The 18777-nt window shown below is 45.1% G+C and overlaps 1 long non-coding RNA gene across 2 annotated transcripts in view; it reads left to right on the top strand.

The window, feature by feature from the left end:
• The window catches only part of LOC115098628, a 51005-nt gene extending 41018 nt beyond the window's left edge, over nucleotides 1-9987 (top strand). Inside the window, exon 3 of one of the 2 annotated variants that reach the window (XR_003858560.1) lies at nucleotides 9279-9987. This is a non-coding gene — a long non-coding RNA (uncharacterized LOC115098628). The remainder of the gene's footprint in view (nucleotides 1-9278) is intronic. The other variant, XR_003858561.1, reaches the window with a different exon arrangement.
• The last annotated feature ends 8790 nt before the right edge of the window (nucleotides 9988-18777 follow it).

Here is an 18777-nt window from a genome sequence, read left to right on the forward strand (position 1 = left end):
AAACTAGCTGACAAACATCCAATATTTTAAAAATCCAATATTTTAAAAATCATAAACAATATTTTTTTTAATTTTCCAAACACCAATATAATATTTCAAAAAAAGCACACATCAAATAACACTCAATAATTAAAATTAATAAGGATAACAAATTTCCCTTGATTCCCACACCTGGGAACTCTCTCAGACTCACGCACTTTCAGGCTCATGTACATGCTCATTCACACACACACACACACTCTCTCGTGCTCACAATCCAGTGGGAACACTGAGAGGAAAGGATGTCCTTGCTGGTGGCTGAAAGGAATCAGTACGTTTTTTGGGAAATTTTCTTTTTTAAAAGTATTGGGGCGAAGTTAACTATTTGGGAATATTATTTAGTGTGTTTGTGTTTTTAATAGTCAGTAAGGCAGCGAATAAACAGAAGTTAGACTATTTGTATTTTTAAATAGTCAGCTAATAAGCAGTAGTTAGTATGTTTATTTTTAATAGTCTGTAAGGCAGCTAATAAGCAGAAGTTAGAGTGTCTGTATATTAAAAACAAAAAAAAGAAGGTAGCCAGAAGCTAGAAATAGGCTAGGAGCAGTGTATACCTAAGTAAAAAGGTTGAAATGTTCAGTTCAGTTACTCTCCTTGGAAAGGTGTTAAGGTAGTGTGATTTGGTTCGATTAGGTACCAACATTTGTTAATCAAGAGAGCAGTGAGTCACTCTGCAGCAGGAAAGGATCCTGTAGCAAGGACCTGCTCTCCAGGTGGTGCATTGTCCTTTCGCACCGAGGATGTGTCTCCAAGGCCTACTGCTCAGGAGGGAAGGGTTAGGTCAGCCGTCATAGTTAGTGATTCGATTATTAGGAATGTAGACAGCCAGGTGGCTGGTGAGCATGAGGATCGCCTGGTAACTTGCCTGCCTGGTGCAAAGGTGGCGGACCTCACGTGTCACCTAGATAGGATTTTAGACAGTGCTGGGGAGGAGCCGGCTGTCGTGGTACATGTGGGCACCAACGACATAGGAAAATTTGGGAGGGAGGTTCTGGAAGCCAAATTTAGGCTCTTATGTAGAAAGCTTAAATCCAGAACCTCCAGGGTAGCATTCTCTGAAATGCTCCCTGTTCCACGCGCAGGAGGAGCTCCGGAGTCTCAATGCATGGATGAGACAATGGTGCAAGGAAGAGGGATTCAGTTTTGTAAGGAACTGGGGAACCTTTTGGGGAAGGGGGAGTCTCTTCCGAAGGGATGGGCTCCACCTTAACCAGGGTGGAACCAGGCTAGTGCTAACCTTTAAAAAGGAGATAGAGCAGCTTTTAAACTAGAACAAAGGGGAAAACCGACAGTCGCTCAGCAGCGCATGGTTCGGAGGGAGGTATCTTCAAAGGATACTAATGATGCATTAGAATTAGGGCATCCCGACAGTGAGGTTCCAATAATAAGAAAAGTAGTCCAAGTGCCTGTACCTAAAAACTCACCTGAGCTAAAAAATTCTAACTTATTCCTATCAATTAAAAAGCAGAATGAAAATACAAACAAAAAACAAACTTTGAAATGTTTGTATGCTAATGCCAGAAATTAAAGAAGTAAGGTGGGAGAATTAGAATGTATAGCAGTGAATGATGACATAGACTTAGGGGCAGATTTTCAAAAGGTTATGCGTGCCGAGCCTATTTTCAAAAGGCTCAGTGACGCGTGTAAAGCCCTGGGACACGTGTAAGTCCCGGGGCTTGCAAAAAGGGGCGAGGAGGGGAGGTATCAGAGGCTCCCAGCACAGCGGCCATTTGCCAGGGCTGAAGTAAGTTTTAAAACAAAAGAAAAAAAGGTAGGGGGTAAAGGGTGGGGGAAGTAGGGGAAGGGAAGGGCATGGAAGGTGGGGTGGAGGGGTAGGGAAGTTCCCTGGGAGGCCGTTCCAATTTTGGAATAACCTGGGATGGAATGGGGGAAGGCAGCGTGGCTCGGCGCGCACAAGGTACACAATTGTGCACCCCCTTGCGTGTGCACATGGAGGCGCAAGTTTTAAAATCTACCCCTTAATTAGCATCTCAGAGACATGGTGGAAGGAGGATAACCAATGGGACAGTGCTATACCGGGGTACAAATTATATCGCAATGACAGAGAGGAGCACCTGGGAGGCGGTGTGGTGCTTTGTCTGGGATGACATAGAGTCCAACAGGATAAACATCCTGCATGAGACTAAATGCACAATCGAATATGGGTAGAAATCCTTTGTGTGTTGGGGAAGACTATAGTGATAGGGGTATACTACCGTCCACCTGGTCAAGATGGAGAGATGGATAGTAAAATGCTAAGAGAAATTAGGGAAGCTAACCAAATTGGTAGTGCGGTAATAATGGGAGATTTAAATTACCCTAATACTAGCCGTTAAGCCCGTAACAACGGGCTACATTAACATTTTTTTTCCAGTCCATTTCCTTACCCCTCATTCTCCCCTCCCTCCCACCTCCCCTCACTCTCTTCCCCCTCCCCCCCCCCCTCCCCCTCACTCTCTCCTCCCCCCTCCCCTCCCCTCTCACCTCAGTCACTCTCTCCTCCCTCCCCTCTCCCCCCTCTCTCAGCTCATTCACAACCCCTTCGGATAGCGCAGACGGAAGATCTCCGGGGGAGGTCCCTCCCTCACGCGCGCTGTCGCCCCCGCCGCTACTGCTCCTCGCTGCGCCATCTTTGTTACAGGCAAGCTCTGACCGACGTGCTGCCCATGCATGCGTGGTAGAGTTGCTCTCTACTGCGCATTTGCGGCACGTCGGTCAAGCTTCATTTATCTAGTAGATTGACTAGATCTACTAGATCTAGTCAATCTACTAGATTGTATCATCGGGGCATGCTAGAAAGATAAAGTTCCTGGATGGAATAAATAACAGTTTTATGGAGCAATTGGTTCAGGAACCGACGAGAGAGGGATTCATTTTAGATCTAATTCTCAGTGGAGCACAGGAGTTGGTGAGAGAGGTAACGGTGGTGGGGCTGCTTGGCAATAGTGATCATAATATGATCAAATTTGAATCAGTGACTGGAAGGGGGTGTTGCAACCGTCCCTTCCCGATGGCTTCACTACACCTACATTTCTTTCTTTGCACCTCCTCTCGCTATGGATGGACGCCTGGCTGCCGCAGCGTCTGCCTGCCATCCTCTCCGGCGTCCCCGGACCGGCTTGGGCACTGCCTCCCGCCATGCTCCGCTGGTACCTTAGGGCGTGCGCATCGCATGGCCCTCACTCTTATTTCCTACTTGGCGCGAACCTCAGGAGCATCCCCCTGTGATGACGTTTGCTAGCCTTTGAGTTAGCAAGGGGAATCTTAAAGATGGGATTCGCTCTCCGTACCCAGCTACTCTGCCTCTCCAATTTTCCATTGGACTCTTAACGCTAACGGGGTTCCTGCTTCTCGGGGGCCTCACTTACTTTTCAGATCGCTATCAGGAAACCGGTACTCGCTCCTCAAGGGCCCATATTCCCTGAGTCGCTGCCTGCTCCTACCTTCTCTTCTGCCTGGAGGGATTCACTATCTTCAACACCAGTGAGTACTACCATCTTCACCTCAGAGCTGTTCCCTGGAACCAGGTACTCGCTCCTCGAGGGCCTGCCTCCATTCCATCCCTAGTGCCATCTCCTACGTGGAACCGCTGTGTGAGTACATTACCTTCAAGCCTTTCAGCTCTCAGGGATCAGGTACTCGCTCCTCGAGGGCCTGCTCTCCTTATCCTGGGGTTCTCCATACTGGGGCTTTGTGCATATTCCACTGTACTCATTATTCTCAGTTCTTTCCACTACAGCACTGCTACCGGAGGAGTTGCTGTTCCAGCGCCTGTGGGATACTAGCCCAGCCGGGCTACTTCTGCTGCTCACCACTGCCGCCTCTGGTGGCTTCACCACATTGTCTAATAAAAGATCAATCTCTGTGTTTGTGTGTCCTAAGCTGAGCCTAACCTATAGCCCCTCACGGGACTTCCCCCCGTGGGCATGGTCAGCTGCCAGAGTGTCCAAGGGTCCACCCAAACCTCACTAATTATAACAGGGGGACAGTAAGCAAATCCACGGCTCTCGTGCTAAACTTTGAAAAGGGAAACTTTTATAAAATGAGAAAAACTGAAAAAACTGAAAGCAGCTACAAAGGTCAAAAGTGTGCAAGAATCGTGGTCATTGTTAAAAAATACCATCCTAGAAGCACAGTCCAGATGTATTCCACACATTAAGAAAGGTGGAAGGAAGGTAAAATGATTACCAGCATGGTTAAAAGGGGAGGTAAAAGAAGCTATTTTAGCCAAAAGATCTTCATTCAAAAATTGAAAGAAGGATCCAACAGAAGAAAATAGGATAATGCATAAGTGTTGGCAAGTTAAATGTAAGACATTGAAAAGACAGGCTAAGAAAGAATTTGAAAAGAATTTGGCCACAGAGGAAAAAACGCACAGTAAAGACTTTTTAAAATGTATCTGAACCAAAAAGCCTGTGAGGGAGTCAGTTGAACTGTTAGATGATTGAGGGGTTAGTTAGAGAAGATAAGGCCATCCCAGAAAGATTAAATTATTTCTTTGCTTTGGTGTTTACTGAAGAGGATGTTGGGGAGATACCCGTACCGTAGAAGGTTTTCATGGGTAATGATTCAGATGGACTGAACAAAATCACGGTGAACCTAGAAGATGTGGTAGGCCTGATTGACAAACTGAAGAGTAGTAAATCACCTGGACCGGATGGTATACATCCCAAGGTTCTGAAGGAACTAAAAAATGAAATTTCAGACCTATTAGTATAAATTTGTAACCTATCATTAAAATCATCCATTGTACCTGAAGACTGGATGGTGGCTAATGTAACCCCAATATTTAAAAAGGGCTCCAGGGGTGATCCGGAAAACTACAGACCAGTTAGCCTGACTTCAGTGCCATGAAAAATAGTGGAAAGTGTTCTAAATAAAAAATCAGTGTTGCACCGGAGGTGGACCCTTGGGCCGAGGTGGGGTTGTCGCTACCCGTAGGAGGGATCGTACAGGTCCCCACCATCGGCAGGCAGAGGGGGCTGGCGGATGGAGGCCGGCTGGCGCTTCAGCAATACCAGCTCTCGTTCCCTGTTGGTTGAGCCTTTGGGTGCCGGGGCTGGCTGGACTTAGGTGGCCTCTGTCAGTGGTCATCGATGGGTAGATCGAGGTCAGCCCAGAGGCAACAACTAGTGTAGGTATCAGTTTGTACTGGATGAGGCGGAGTCCCGGAGACCCGGGCGCCAATAGGAACACAGTCTGACAGAGGGCGTCCGAGCAAGAGCAGGCCGAAGCCTGAGTGAACCACATCCAGGACAAAGGCTGAAGAGGTGCTTTAAGCAAGCTGGATTCAGGGCTGGCGGCAGTCTGGAAGCAGTGGCAAGCAAGGCTGAGGTCTAGACCAGGAGAGAGTCAAAGGATGGTCAGTCGAAGCAGAGGTCCAGGGCTGGAGAGAAGCAATGGCGTGGTCAGGCGATGCAGAGGTCTGGGGCTGGAGAGAAGCAATGGAGTCGTCAGGCAATGCAGTGGTCCGGGGCTGGAGAGAGGCAATGGAGTAGTCAGGCAATGCAGAGGTCTGGGGCTGGAGAGAAGCAACGGAGTAGTCAGGCAATGCAGAGGTCCGGGCTGGAGAGAAGCAACGGAGTAGTCAGGCAATGCAGAGGTCAAACCAGGTTAGCAATCCGAAGGAGAGATGAAGGAACGAAGGCAATCAGAATCGGGAACCAGGAACTGAAGAGGCAACGAGTACTCGACTAGCAAGGGGACCTGTTGCAATGGCAATTTGAGAGAGCGGAGACCGGGCTTATTTATTTATTTATTTATTTATTTATTTATTTATTTAATTAAAGTCTCTTATATACCGATGGCCGTTCGCACATCGCATCAGTTCACAATGAACAAAAACCTTTGGGCAGCGCCCTTACATATATAACCGATAACAATACAAATAACCAGGGGAGTAGGGAATGCAAATTAATAGATCAATAAATAGTGGAGACTATAAATATAACATACATAACAACTATATACAAAGCATCAGTAGTCATAAAAGCACAAGTCATAAATCGTTGGTCATAAGGCATTCTTAGTCGTAGAGCATACCGGAGCTCTGCCGACGACATCATCCGGGGCTGCGGCCAGGTTCCCGCCGCAGGCCCTATGTAAGGACTAGCTGTGTGCGTGCACGTGCACGCCTAGGGAGGGACACAGCGCTGGTCCGGACGGCATCTTTCCGCAGGCCACACGGAAAGGCCCAACACAGAACATCAGGAACTGCAGCAGAGCTGGAGGCCCCAGGGGTGGCCCGAGGACGGAGCTGGCGTCTCACAGCCGCCAGAGACGAGGGACCAGATGCTGGATCACTTTGAAAGAGGTGAGGGGGCCGAGCCACGGGTCTGCCACGGCCAGCGTGCGTAACACAGAGAGCATATAGAAAGACATGGTTTAATGGAACAATGTCAGCATGGATTTACCCAAGGCAAGTCTTGCCTCACAAATCTGTTTCACTTTTTTGAAGGAATTTAATAAACATGTAGATAAAGGTGAACCGGTAGATGTAGTGTATTTGGATTTTCAGAAGGTGTTTGACAAAGTTCCACATGAGAGGCTTCTAGGAAAAGTAAAAAGTCATGGGATAGGTGGTGATGTCCTTTCGTGGATTACAAACTGGCTAAAAGACCGAAAACAGAGAGTAGGATTAAATGGATAATTTTCTCAGTGGAAGGGAGTGGGCAGTGGAGTGCCTCAGGGATCTGTATTGGGACCCTTACATTTCAATATATTTATAAATGATCTGGAAAGAAATACGACGAATGAGATAATCATATATATGCAGATGACACAAAATTGTTCAGAGTAGTTAAATCCCAAGCAGATTGTGATAAATTGCAGGAAGACCTTGTGAGATTGGAAAATTGGGCATCCAAATGGCAGATGAAATTTAATGTAGATAAGTGCAAGGTGATGCATATAGGGAAAAATAACCCATGCTATAGTTACACAATGTTAGGTTCCATATTAGGTGCTACTACCCAAGAAAGAGGTCTAGGCGTCATAGTGGATAACACATTGAAATCATCGGTTCAGTGTGCTGCGGCAGTCAAAAAAGCAAACAGAATGTTGGGAATTATCAGAAAGGGAAAGGTGAATAAAACAGAAAATGTAATAATGCGTCTGTATTGCTCCATGGTGAGACCGCACCTTGAAGGCTGTGTACAATTCTGGTCGCCGCATCGCAAAAAAGATTTAATTGCGATGGAGAAGGTACAGAGAAGGGTGACCAAAATGATAAGGGGAATGGAACAGCTCCCCTATGAGGAAAGAGAGGTCTTGAACGAGTAGATGTGAATCGGTTATTTACACTTTCGAATAATAGAAGGACTAGGGGTTATTCCATGAAGTTAGCAAGTAGCACATTTAAGACTAATCGGAGAACATTATTTTTCATTCAGGCACAATAAAGCTCTGGAATTTGTTGCCAGAGGATGTGATTAGTGCAGTTAGTGTAGCTGGGTTCAATAAAGGTTTGGATAAGTTCTTGGAGGAGAAGTCCATTAACTGCTATTAATCGTTTACTTAGGGAATAGCCACTGCTATTAATTGCATCAGTAACATGGGATCTTCTTAGTGTTTGGGTAATTGCCAGTTTTTGTGGCCTGGTTTGGCCTCTGTTTGAAACAGGATCTGGGCTTGATGGACCCTTGGTCTGACCCAGCATGGCAATTTCTTATGTTTTTATGTTCTTACTAAAGAGGTTAGGACTTTTCAGCTTGGAGAAGAGACGGCTGAGGGGGGGATATGATAGAGGTGTTTAAAATCATGAGAGGTCTAGAACAGGTATATGTGAATTGGTTGTTTGCTCTTTCAGATAGTGGAAAAACTAGGGGGCACTCCATGAAGTTGGCATGTGGCACATTTAGAATTAATCGGAGAAAGTTCTTTTTCACTCAACGCACAATTAAACTCTGGAATTTGTTGCCAGAGGTTATGGTTAGTGCAATTAGTGTAGCTGGGTTTAAAAAAGGTTTGGATAAGTTCTTAGAGGAGAAATCCATTACCTGCTATTAATCAAGTTGACTTAGAAAATAGCCACTGCTATTACTAGCATCAGTAGCATGGGAAATACTTAGTGTTTGGATAATTGCCAGGTACTTGTAGCCTGGATTGGCCACTGTTGGAAACAGGATGCTGGGCTTGATGGACCCTTGGTCTAACCCAGTATGGCATGTTCTTATGATAATGGAATTCAACAGGACATCAGATTTACACAGAGGATCCCTGGAGGCTAGAAGGTGGAAAGGAAGAAACCTGTGGTAACTTTTGCTGTAACATTTTTGTTTGGGAGTAACCTGCATGGCGTGGCAGTGACAACTCTAGACACCTGCTGAGCAGTTGTAGGTCTTTGTCTTCCATTTTTTATAATATTAATGTGTTACTATGAAATGTGCTTTGCTTTGATATGCTATGAATGCAACAGTTTTGTTACCACAAGAGATTTATTTCCAATTGTATTTCCTATTTGGGTGCACTGGAAATATGCTTTTATATCACCTGTCCTTTTATATGTTGTGTTTAAACTCTTTATTTATGGCTTTGTAATTTCTTCTTCAGTCATACCTACCTGAAAGTTAATAAGTATCCTCCCCCTTTATTAGATTCTGAGCGAGGAAGAGGGCCTTCTCCCTCACCATTGCCCAGAATCTAATAGCTCTCCTCCTGCTTCTGTCTCATCCAAAATCTAATAACCCCCCTCCCCTTTCAGCTTTCTGTAATAAAAATATATTGGAATTCAAGTCCTCCACCTCAGAACAGAGAGTCTGACCTTGAAAGCAGCCTGAATCCTGTCATGGAGCTCTTTCATTGCATTAGTTCCTGAGCTCAATGAGCAGTAACAAGAACTGAACCCTTAGTGCTTTTGTTACTTCTCACAAGCTTCAAACCCGAACCATCTTTCTGAGTGTTGTCCATGTGTCCAACATGCAGTTTCTCAGATGTTCTCCGGAAAAGGCTTCAGCACATTTCTGACTAGATACCATCAAAGGCGAGGGCTTCCTCTCCTCCTTTGTAGCAGTCGAGCTGGAAGGAAACTTATTTACTATAAAAGGGGTTTCTAGAGCAGAATTTGGGCCTGATTTATGAAGGCTTTTCTCCGATTGTGTCTACAGGGGAAAAAAGTGAGGTACATCAGGCCCTTTGGGTGCTATTATAAAGTGTGATACAAGATGTCCTTCGGCAGGCAGGAGTTCACTGTGTTACAGGAGCCATCGCCACTCTTTTGCATAGCTCTTTTCCTTTCACAGGCATTCATCCAGGTGGGTTTCACTGTGTGTCGCAGTGCGCTGATGATCCGAATATCTTCTCTTAAAAGGTCTTTCAATCAACAATGAATGTTGCAATGACCTTCCATAAACAGCATCACAACAATATATCACTATCCCAACAGAAGGGATCTGGAAAAACTGGAAGGGAAACTAAGCTTCTTGCATCTAGTCTTCAGCATGCCGGTATACCAGTTTCTGCATGGAGATACACAGAGGTGCTCAGCCAGGAAACCGCACAGCCTCACCCATATTTCTGTATTTCTAACAAGAACAGAGCCTGCTGTAATATCTCATACGTGTCAGTCTCCTGGCATAGAATTTATGCAGTACCTGTAAAACTGTGATGTCTTAGATTTAAAAAGTTTTTTTTTCTCTCTGCAACATGCAATTTCACCAATGTGACTATAACACATAGCAGACGTATAAATTAACATAAAATGCTTTAGGGAAGCTTGTGCCTTGTGATCTCCATATGACTTTCTGTGCATGGTCCTCTATTATCTGCATTTGGCTGTACACCTCTATGGGGGGAGGGGGGGACTTGGGGACATTTATATACTGGTGTTGATTTTTCAGCTGGCTACTATCAAGTTATGTACTGGTTTTTACTACTTCATACTAGCGGTTTGTGTTTAGGATGCATGTTATTGCCAATAAAAGATTTAAATATAAAAAAAAAAAAAAAGAAGGGAAGACTGTTACAGGGCGATAAGAGGGTCATCACATGGGGCGAGCCTCTCTGCAGGAAAGAAGCACTGAATGGAGCAAAGGGCACAGGAGAGCAGAGAGAGATTAGAGAAAGTGAGGAAGGTGGAGCATGAGGCAGAGAAGGAATTGGTTTATGGGCATCAGATACTTGTAGGCTCATTGCCCTGTCTATAGATAGAAGCAGTGCCTGGAAAACAACTGCAGCCAGTAAGAAAGAATCAAAGGATTGAGAGTGTGATACAGAGGGCCAGCTCTAGGGCAAATGGTGCCCTGAATAAATACTGTTCATAATGCCCCCCACCCCCAGCGGATCCCTGCTCCCCAATCCTTGGTGTGGATTAGTTGGGGCAAGGGTTTACAGAAGCTTTCTCTACATATTAGTAGTGGGGGCAAGTTCCCTCCTCTCCCAGCATCCAACCCCTCTCCCTGGACCCCCAACCTCCTTAATTCCCCAGCATTCACCCCTGCTTCTTATTCCCTTCCACCAGAATCTTTGCCCCTGCCTCTTACTCCCTTCATAGCATTTGCCTCTTCCCTCAGTAGCCTCTCCCCTGTCCCTTAAATTCCCCCCACCATCCGCAATATCCTCCTCCCAGTCTCTTAACCTCGTCCCCCAGCATGTCTTGTGCATTTCCCTTCCTTCTTCTCAGAAATTCCTCCTGCCTCCCCCTCATCTGCTCATTCCTCCTGCCTCCTCCCTGAGCACAATACCTGTTTAGAGGCAGAGCTGCTGCCATCATTCCTCCCCATTTGTGCTGGCCCTGCGCGCATGGATCAAAATTCACAGGTCAGCACATTCTGTATGCTGATCTCATGATGCACAAGATTGGCATGCAGAAAGTGCCAGCCCATGAGCTCTGAACATATACACAGGGCTGGCACAAACAGGCAGTGACAGGATAGGCTCCCACTGCTCTTCCCACTCTCCCACCAGGGCCGGGTTTGTGTCTCCACAGTCTGAGGTGCGGTATGCGTAGCTGCTTAAGGAACCCTACTCAGCCATACATGCTTGCACCACAGGGAACATTGTTGGTTATGACCCAGAGCTGGCGGCTCCCCTTGTCATAGGGTGCTCCAGGCGACTGCCCTGCTCATTCTACCCAAAAGCCGGCCCTGGTGAAACAGGTTTTGATTGTTCTCTAGCAGTTAGACTTGGATCTTCCGTAAGCACTGGGAACCTTTCTGTGGAACAGTCCTATTAAAAACTAAACTCAGCCTTTGAGAAAACATAACGTATCTCTACCTGATGAAGTTGTGCACCTTTCTGTCACAATATGAACTGTGGAAACTGCCTTATGGTGCTAGTTTAAGGCTAGAGTAATCAGTGTGACTGCACTGGGCCCTGCCATTCTTGGGGGCCATGTGCGGGCTGATTGAAAAGCAGTAGTGAGTTATAGATCCCAGTCCAGCACTCCCTGCATCATTTCTGCATCAGCCGTCACCGTTTTGAAATACAGTACCTCTGGGGGAGGATCGCTGTTGACCCATTTAAACCAATGATACTAAAATATGCAACAGGGTAGACAGCCAGGAAGGTGTGGAAAACATGAGAAGGGCTCTAGAAAGCTCAAGGAATAGTATAGGGTCTAGCACCTAAGTTTTAATGCTAAAAATGCAGATTAATGCATTTAGGATGCAAAAAAACATGAGGGAGAGATACAGTATTGGAGGTGAAAGTCTTCTACGCACAAAAGAACAGTGGCACCTGGAGGTGATTGTATCTGATGATCTTAAAGTGGCGAAACAGATGGATAACGTGACGGTGAAAGCTAGAAAAATGCTTGGCTGCATAGGAAGAGGAATGATCAGCAGAAAAAGGGAGGTGATATTGCCCCTGTATAGGTCCCTGGTGAGACCTCGCTTGGAGTACTGGTACAATTCTGGAAATAGCACCTTCAAAAGGATATAAACAGGATGGAGTCAGAACAGAGGGTGGCTACTAAAATGGTCAGTGGTCTTTGTTCTAAAGCATATGGGGATAGACTTAAAGATCTAAACATATACACCCTGAAGGAAAGATGAGATATGGGAGATATGATAGAGACATTCAAATATCTCAAAAGTTTCCATGCACAGGAGGTGAGACTCTTTCAATGGAAAGGAGGCTCTAGAATGAGGGGGTCATACAATGAAGTTGAAAGGGGGTAGACTCAGGAGTAATCTTAGGAAATATTTCTTTACAGCGAGGGTAGTGGATGCTTGGAACAGCCTCCCAGTAGAGGTTGTGGAGACAAAAACAGTATCTGAATTCAAGAAAGCATGGGATAAATACAGGGGATCTCTGAAGAAGTGATGGGAACTCTAAGGACATAATAGATGGGCCATATGGTCTTTTTCTGCTGTCATGTTTCTATGGATTGGGTAAGATGAGGGGGTCCAGGGGTATGAATCAATTTTTGTATGTTGGGCGGATGGGAGAAGGGGCCTCGATCAGAATTGGGGGGGGGGGGGTTGAGTTTGGAGGCAGATTCTTTTTAAAATGAAATCAAACACAAATGACATTTTGTTCCTTTTTCTTTTATTTTGTTTTGAAAATAAAAGGAAATGAAATAAGAAATTTTACTGAAACTTCCTATTTTGTTTCAAATGAAAGCACATCCTCACTACCCTGTGTAGTGCACACAGAGTGAGCAGTAATGCTCAGAGGATACCATTTTAATTAATATGGGCCTGGCAGATTCCTCCTGCTTCCAGCTCAGTTGGAACCACCCCTGCTTGAGCTGTGGTGCCATGAGCATCATTCGCAGTTACCCGGGATTTGACACTCATTTTTTATATTACCCTCCCAACTCAGTCTGGTCATCATAGATGGTCTTGGACATGTTGGGCCACAGACCATTGCTCCCTCCAGAGCCCAGCTGATGTGGGCCATAAAAGCTGTCCACTAAGCTGTTGGAACTCCCTGTCCCCGTGGCCTATGAATGCTGCGTCCACAGCCGGCCCGCAGAGCAGAAGCCAAGCCGGGGAATGGACCCTGGATCTCCCCCAGCACGCAGAACTACCAGTGAGCCACTGGGCTGGTCCTCACCTATTAGTGTTTTTAAATTGAAATTTCTTCGGTAATTTCCCCAATCCTTGGGGAGTTGCCATGTTACAAATTACCTCCCTTTCACAGGATCCAGTTGTTACAAATGTCAGTCTGCACACTTAAACCAATCAGGTCCCATTTCACATAAAGTACTTTGGGATACTGTTCTAAATATGATTGTTCCCCCTTGCCCCTCTTACCCACCCCAATTGTAGTAGAATTGCTTAAATTACAAACTCTGAAACAGAATGACTTGGCAGTCCAGTTTTTAATGGATTAAAGTTATTACTGTGTGCTAAGTTGTGTTATTTTCCAGTCCTAAGCAATACACAGAGAACATGATTTTCTTATATGATTGTGAACATCTAAGAGCACATTTCTAGCTTTTAGACTTGTGACAAAAACTAGGGGGACACTCCATGAAGTTAGTAAATAGCACATTTAAAACAAATCAGAGAGCATTCTTTTTCATTCAATGCACAATTAAGCTCTGTAATTCATTGCCAAAATATGTGGTAAAGGCAGTTAGCATACATTGCTTTAAAAAAGGTTTGGTCAAGTTCATGGAGGAGAACTCCATAAATGTTATTAACCAGATAGACTTGGGAAAATCCCCCACTTTATCCCTGGGATAAGCAGCATGGGATCTATCCACCATTTGGGATCCTGCCAGGTACTTGTGACCTGGATTGGTCACTATTGGAAACAGAATACTGAGCTTGATGGACCCTCGGTCTGACCAAGTATGGCAATTTTTATCTTATGTTCTTATGACAGTCTTGTCATTTCCATTCGCACCAGGCAGCTAGTCCTGTGGGTTCAGCTAATTCACTGAAATGCCAGAACAGTTTGAGGAAGCATTCATTTCAAGTGTTTCCAAGTACCCAAACCAGTTGGCAGAGCGAGCAGAGAGAATGATTGGGATGGAAGTTTATTTGTTGCTCTGAAATGTAGATATGCTCTTTCTCAGATGGCTCTGGAGCACAAGTGGGGCTATAGGCATGACTTCGAAATTTGACTTTTCAGACTATTAATTGAAGAACTACTTCAAATTGAGAAACTGCCTTTTCTTAAAATCAAACTTTCTCTGAGATGAAAGTCACAAGCTACAAACTTCTGCTAATTCAGCTTCTGAGTGTGTATCTCAAAAGATTACAGAAGCTTTGAAAAGAAATGCAAACCCTACAGTGAAGTCCTTTTTATTTTCTCCCATAAGGCTTTCCCTATGTTTACGGAGCAAGCATATGGCAAGATTGGCAGTGTTCAATTTTGCATTCTGGCCTTTGAACAGTTGGCAAGAGCAGCCTGGGTGGCTGAATTCATGTCACTGTAACATCCCTTTGACCCTGTTCTTTCATCTTATGGCTCCAGATTTGCAAACCTGGTTTGTGCGGTGCTGTCCTTTGTACCTCAGACATGGAAACCTGGCAAGGCTTGGAGGAAGTGGGACGGTATATGGGCTATGGAACACATTGACCTTTCTTGCTGGATTAAGGTCATTATTTAGCACAGGTGTTTTGATAAATAATGGAAACTTTCATTCCCACCCAGAGTCCCAGCTAACTTCATTTTGGAAGGATTTTATTTAAAAAGAAAAAGTTCTGCCAAAATCTCCATAAACTCTCATAGTGGAAGTAACTGACCTCCAGAAAGAGGTTTTCTTTTTAATTCATTAAAAAGTGAAGCTTAATTTTATTGTGACTTCCAAAACCGGGGTTACTGCTTGTTTGGAAATATTGAATTGCTTTGTCTTCTAAAGGTAAAGGTCTCTATCGCTGCTTGCAGCGATAGAGACCTTTACCTTTAGAAGACAAAGCTTTAGAAGTCCCAGCTGACAGTAAAGCCCACACATAACTGCAAGCAGCGATAGAGACCTTTACCTTTAGAAGACAAAGCTTTAGAAGTCCCAGCTGACAGTAAAGCCCACACATAACTGCAAGCAGCGATAGAGACCTCTATCGCTGCTTGCAGTTATGTGTGGGCTTTACTGTCAGCTGGGAGCTGACAGTAAAGCCCACACATAACTGAGTAGAAAAAGTTCTCTCTGTTGCCTCATGCTTGTTTCTTTTTCTCTGTGCTGTTTTATTTCTGGAGCAAATGATCTAGTGCCCGCACTGTGTGCCATCCACAGCTAGGAGTCTCTTACAGTGCAGTGAAGAGCATGTCCCACAATCAAAGTTGTGCGGTAGAAGAAAGAACCAGCGACGTGAGATGTGTGCATACAGGAACTTGCCACATGGGGCCATGTCTGGGTTAGCAGAATGGAAAAGAAGAGGTCCTGGTTATCCTCATCCTTCCTTTCTTTCCTTCTTTCAGCCCATTAGCATCTTCCTGCTGCTTTCTTTCTCAATTGGAACTGGGTGAGCCATGAATCTTCCTATGCAAATGCCTGGGGGATTTTACCCCTATTTTATATCCCCCTCCTCCCAGCATATATATAATATCCAGCCTTTACCACAATGGTCTTCTAGAGGTCTTGGACTGTGGCTCCCTGGGAAGCAAGTAAGCATGGCCACTAAGTCTGGAATAGTTTAGGCTATCCTTTCCTTGGATGATTGCCTCCGCAACATCCCCAATGAACTGGCATGGGAATCAGACCCATAGTGCTGAGCACTACCACTGACTAGCCACCGGGCTGACCCCAAATTAATTTTTTAAACATAATTTAAGTGAGGCCTTCTCTTTTCATCATTTTAATATTGTTAATTGCATCTTTATATATATTCGGGGGGCAATTTTCAAAACAGTCCCCCAGGGTAGAGACTCCCTGGGTACTTTCCCATTGAAAATTGCCCCCGGGCACAACTGGGCCATAGACTCTGCCCTGCTTTTTGTGCTGGAAAAGATCGTACAGCGCACATTCGCTATTTCCTAATCCCCAGAGCCATCCATAGGGGGGCAAATAGGGGCAATTTCCCTGGGCCCCATATTTTGGAGTATGCCATGCTATCGTGGTAGCCTCATCCCTAGCAATATAATTTCCTGTCGGCTTGGGGATTGAGTCATGCATGTCAGTATTCCAGGGTCCCACTGCAGTTGATTCGCGCTGGCCCTCACTCCCTCCTAAAATCAGCCTTGCTAATCCCACCCAAAACAGGCCACTGAGAGCACCTCCGCTTATCCCGGCTAAAAGAACATGTGGTGTGGATCTCCATGCATACTTTTAACTGGGTTTTGAGACAGCCCTTTTTACCTGAACAAAACCATGTTCACCTGGGTAAATGGCTTTTGAAAGTAGCCATCCCCAAAGAGTTGGAGCTTTGGCATGCCAGATTACAATGGCTGACTTTTATTCACTGGTTAGGAATGTCAGGAGAAATTAGCAGGATTCAGGTCAATCCTGTTGGTGACATTTGCATATTTTACTATTGGACCACAGGAAACAAGAAGATAAAAGCAAAAACTCTGCAGAAGTAAGTTACCTGTAATTAAATTTCTATGCAAATTAAGTTAGTGTGCATGCTCTTGAATGGAAAGGAATGTTTGCATCTCCTGATTACCTTTAACATTTCAACTTGGCTGGCCCATCCCTTTGAGCTGCTGCTGAATTCCTGTTGGTGGACTATGGGTGTAAATAAATGTCAGACACTGACTTTAGCAACCCTGCCAGTACCCACTGGACTTTGTGGATGTTTGTTATGTTAAGTTATATTACATGTATAAACTGTTTTCCTTGAACAAAGAAGTTTAGATAAGAAAATAATACAATAAATACATCATCTACAATATAAATGGGCTCTGACCGACGGCCCGCAAATGCAGAGTAGAGAGCAGCTCTACCGTGCATGCGCGGAACAGAGACCTCTAACCGACCTGCTGTGCATCTCTCTCCATGGAGACGAGAAGCGGCACGAGTTCAGTGCGCGGACAAGGAGTATCGGGGGGGGGGGGGGGCGGGGGGGGGAGGGAGTTGGGACGGCAGGAATGTGGAGAGCTCTGACAGACATGCCGTGCCGCAGGGGAAGGAGTGAGTCACATAGCGTAGTGACTGAGAGGGGATGAGAGGGGATGAGAGTGAGGGATGGGATTGGGAGAGAGTGGGGAATGACTGAGGAGGGAAGGGGAGGGAGTGGCAGTGAGAATGAGGGGGGGAGGTGAGAGTGAGGGAAGGGGATTTCAGTGAAAGGGGAGGGAGGCAGTGGGAGAAAGAGGGTGAGTAAGACTGAGGGAAAGGAGTTTGAGTGGGGGCAGGGGAGGGAAGAGAGGTGAGTGGAGGAAGAGGGGTGAGTGACCGAGGGGAATGAGCGAGGGGAAGAGGGAGTGAGGGAGAAGAAGTTAGAAGAGTGCCGTTTCCAAAAACCGAACCGAAAACAACATTTTTAATGTAGCCCGTTGTTACGGGCTTAACGGCTTGTTAATACAATAATACATCAATAAAATACAAAATACATATTTAGTTTAAACAAGATATAACTCAGCTCAGCTTATGAACAAGTGAAGATGACAAACCATTTCCTTATTCGTTTCTGAAGCAAATCTTTTCACAGCTTCAACTGTTCCTTTTAATACTAATAGTTTTTTAAAAACAGTGTTGATCAGGTGAGGAACCAGATTCCTCAGTAGCCGAACGAGGCTATTAGACTACTGTGCCTAGGCAGATTCCCACTACCCCTTAGGACTATTTTTCCACTTTCTGCCTCTGAAACGTTTCCCGTACCTCAATCAGAATATTTTCATAATCTTCCTATTTCTCTTCTAAATCTGCTGGCGGAGATCTTTCTCAGATATTAGTGTCTATGCTTGGAAAAGCCTGGCTGGAGAATGTCATAGGCTCACTGCTCTTTCCATAGGTAAGAGTATGAGAGAGAGAACCCCGGTAAGCTGTGCACTCACCCCAAGAGATGAAAACGAAGGAAAAATAAAGCTGCTTATAAAAAGAAGAAACTTGTTGACAAGTTGCATTTATTGGAGTCAGAATCATTAATGATAAAATCTCAGATAACCAGAAATGAGCAACAAAGTCCACAAAGCATTGAGAAATGGGAGTTGCCTTCGTTGTAGCTCAAACAGATCTGTAAACAGATTTTCCATTGGTTGGACCCTTAGTTTTAGTACCAGCTTATTTTAATTTCTTGGAAAATGAAACCTTGAAAATATTACATAGTACTTTTTGTACTGATAGCAACCACAGAATGGCGTGCGCTTTTCTTCACCGCCATTTGCAATTGGAGGACGCCATTTGGGTGTATCCAGAGCCAAAAACCAGCCCTTTCCTGTGAGTCATCAGTGACCTCACAGCCCAGTCAGAGTGGGTCGAACAGGTTGGCACGGATACCGGAATGCAGCATATCAGCGATAACATTTTGTGAAATGCACCGAATGCAGCCAGTCGCGCTGTCATTCAGTGCTCGGTGACGATTTTCCTGATGACCCAGCACTATATATACTTAAGCACGTGGCATGCCACGCACTTTCTTTGCAGGGGTGGTATGGGGAGGTGGTCTCTGCGGAAGGTGGCTACACTCTGAGCTAGTCTGAGTTCAGAAATCTCTATTCAGTTGCTAGTTAGGCTAGTTACTTAAGAGAAAAAGATATTTCTTTATTTTACTGCTGTGCAAAATAGCCCTGTTTGTTTTTTAAGCAGTTTATTTAGGTGATCTGAGACGGTCTTTCTGTGCCAGGGAGAGAAGCTGCTAGCAGTGCCATTTTGTTTAATTCACCCTCTGGGCTAGCAAGGCACTGTGACAGTGGGCAGTGGGTAGTTTAGCAGACTGAACTTTATTATTGGGACAGTCTGTGCAG

The sequence above is a fragment of the Rhinatrema bivittatum genome, chromosome 9, assembly GCF_901001135.1.
Source record: "Rhinatrema bivittatum chromosome 9, aRhiBiv1.1, whole genome shotgun sequence".
Classification (NCBI taxonomy): domain Eukaryota; kingdom Metazoa; phylum Chordata; class Amphibia; order Gymnophiona; family Rhinatrematidae; genus Rhinatrema; species Rhinatrema bivittatum.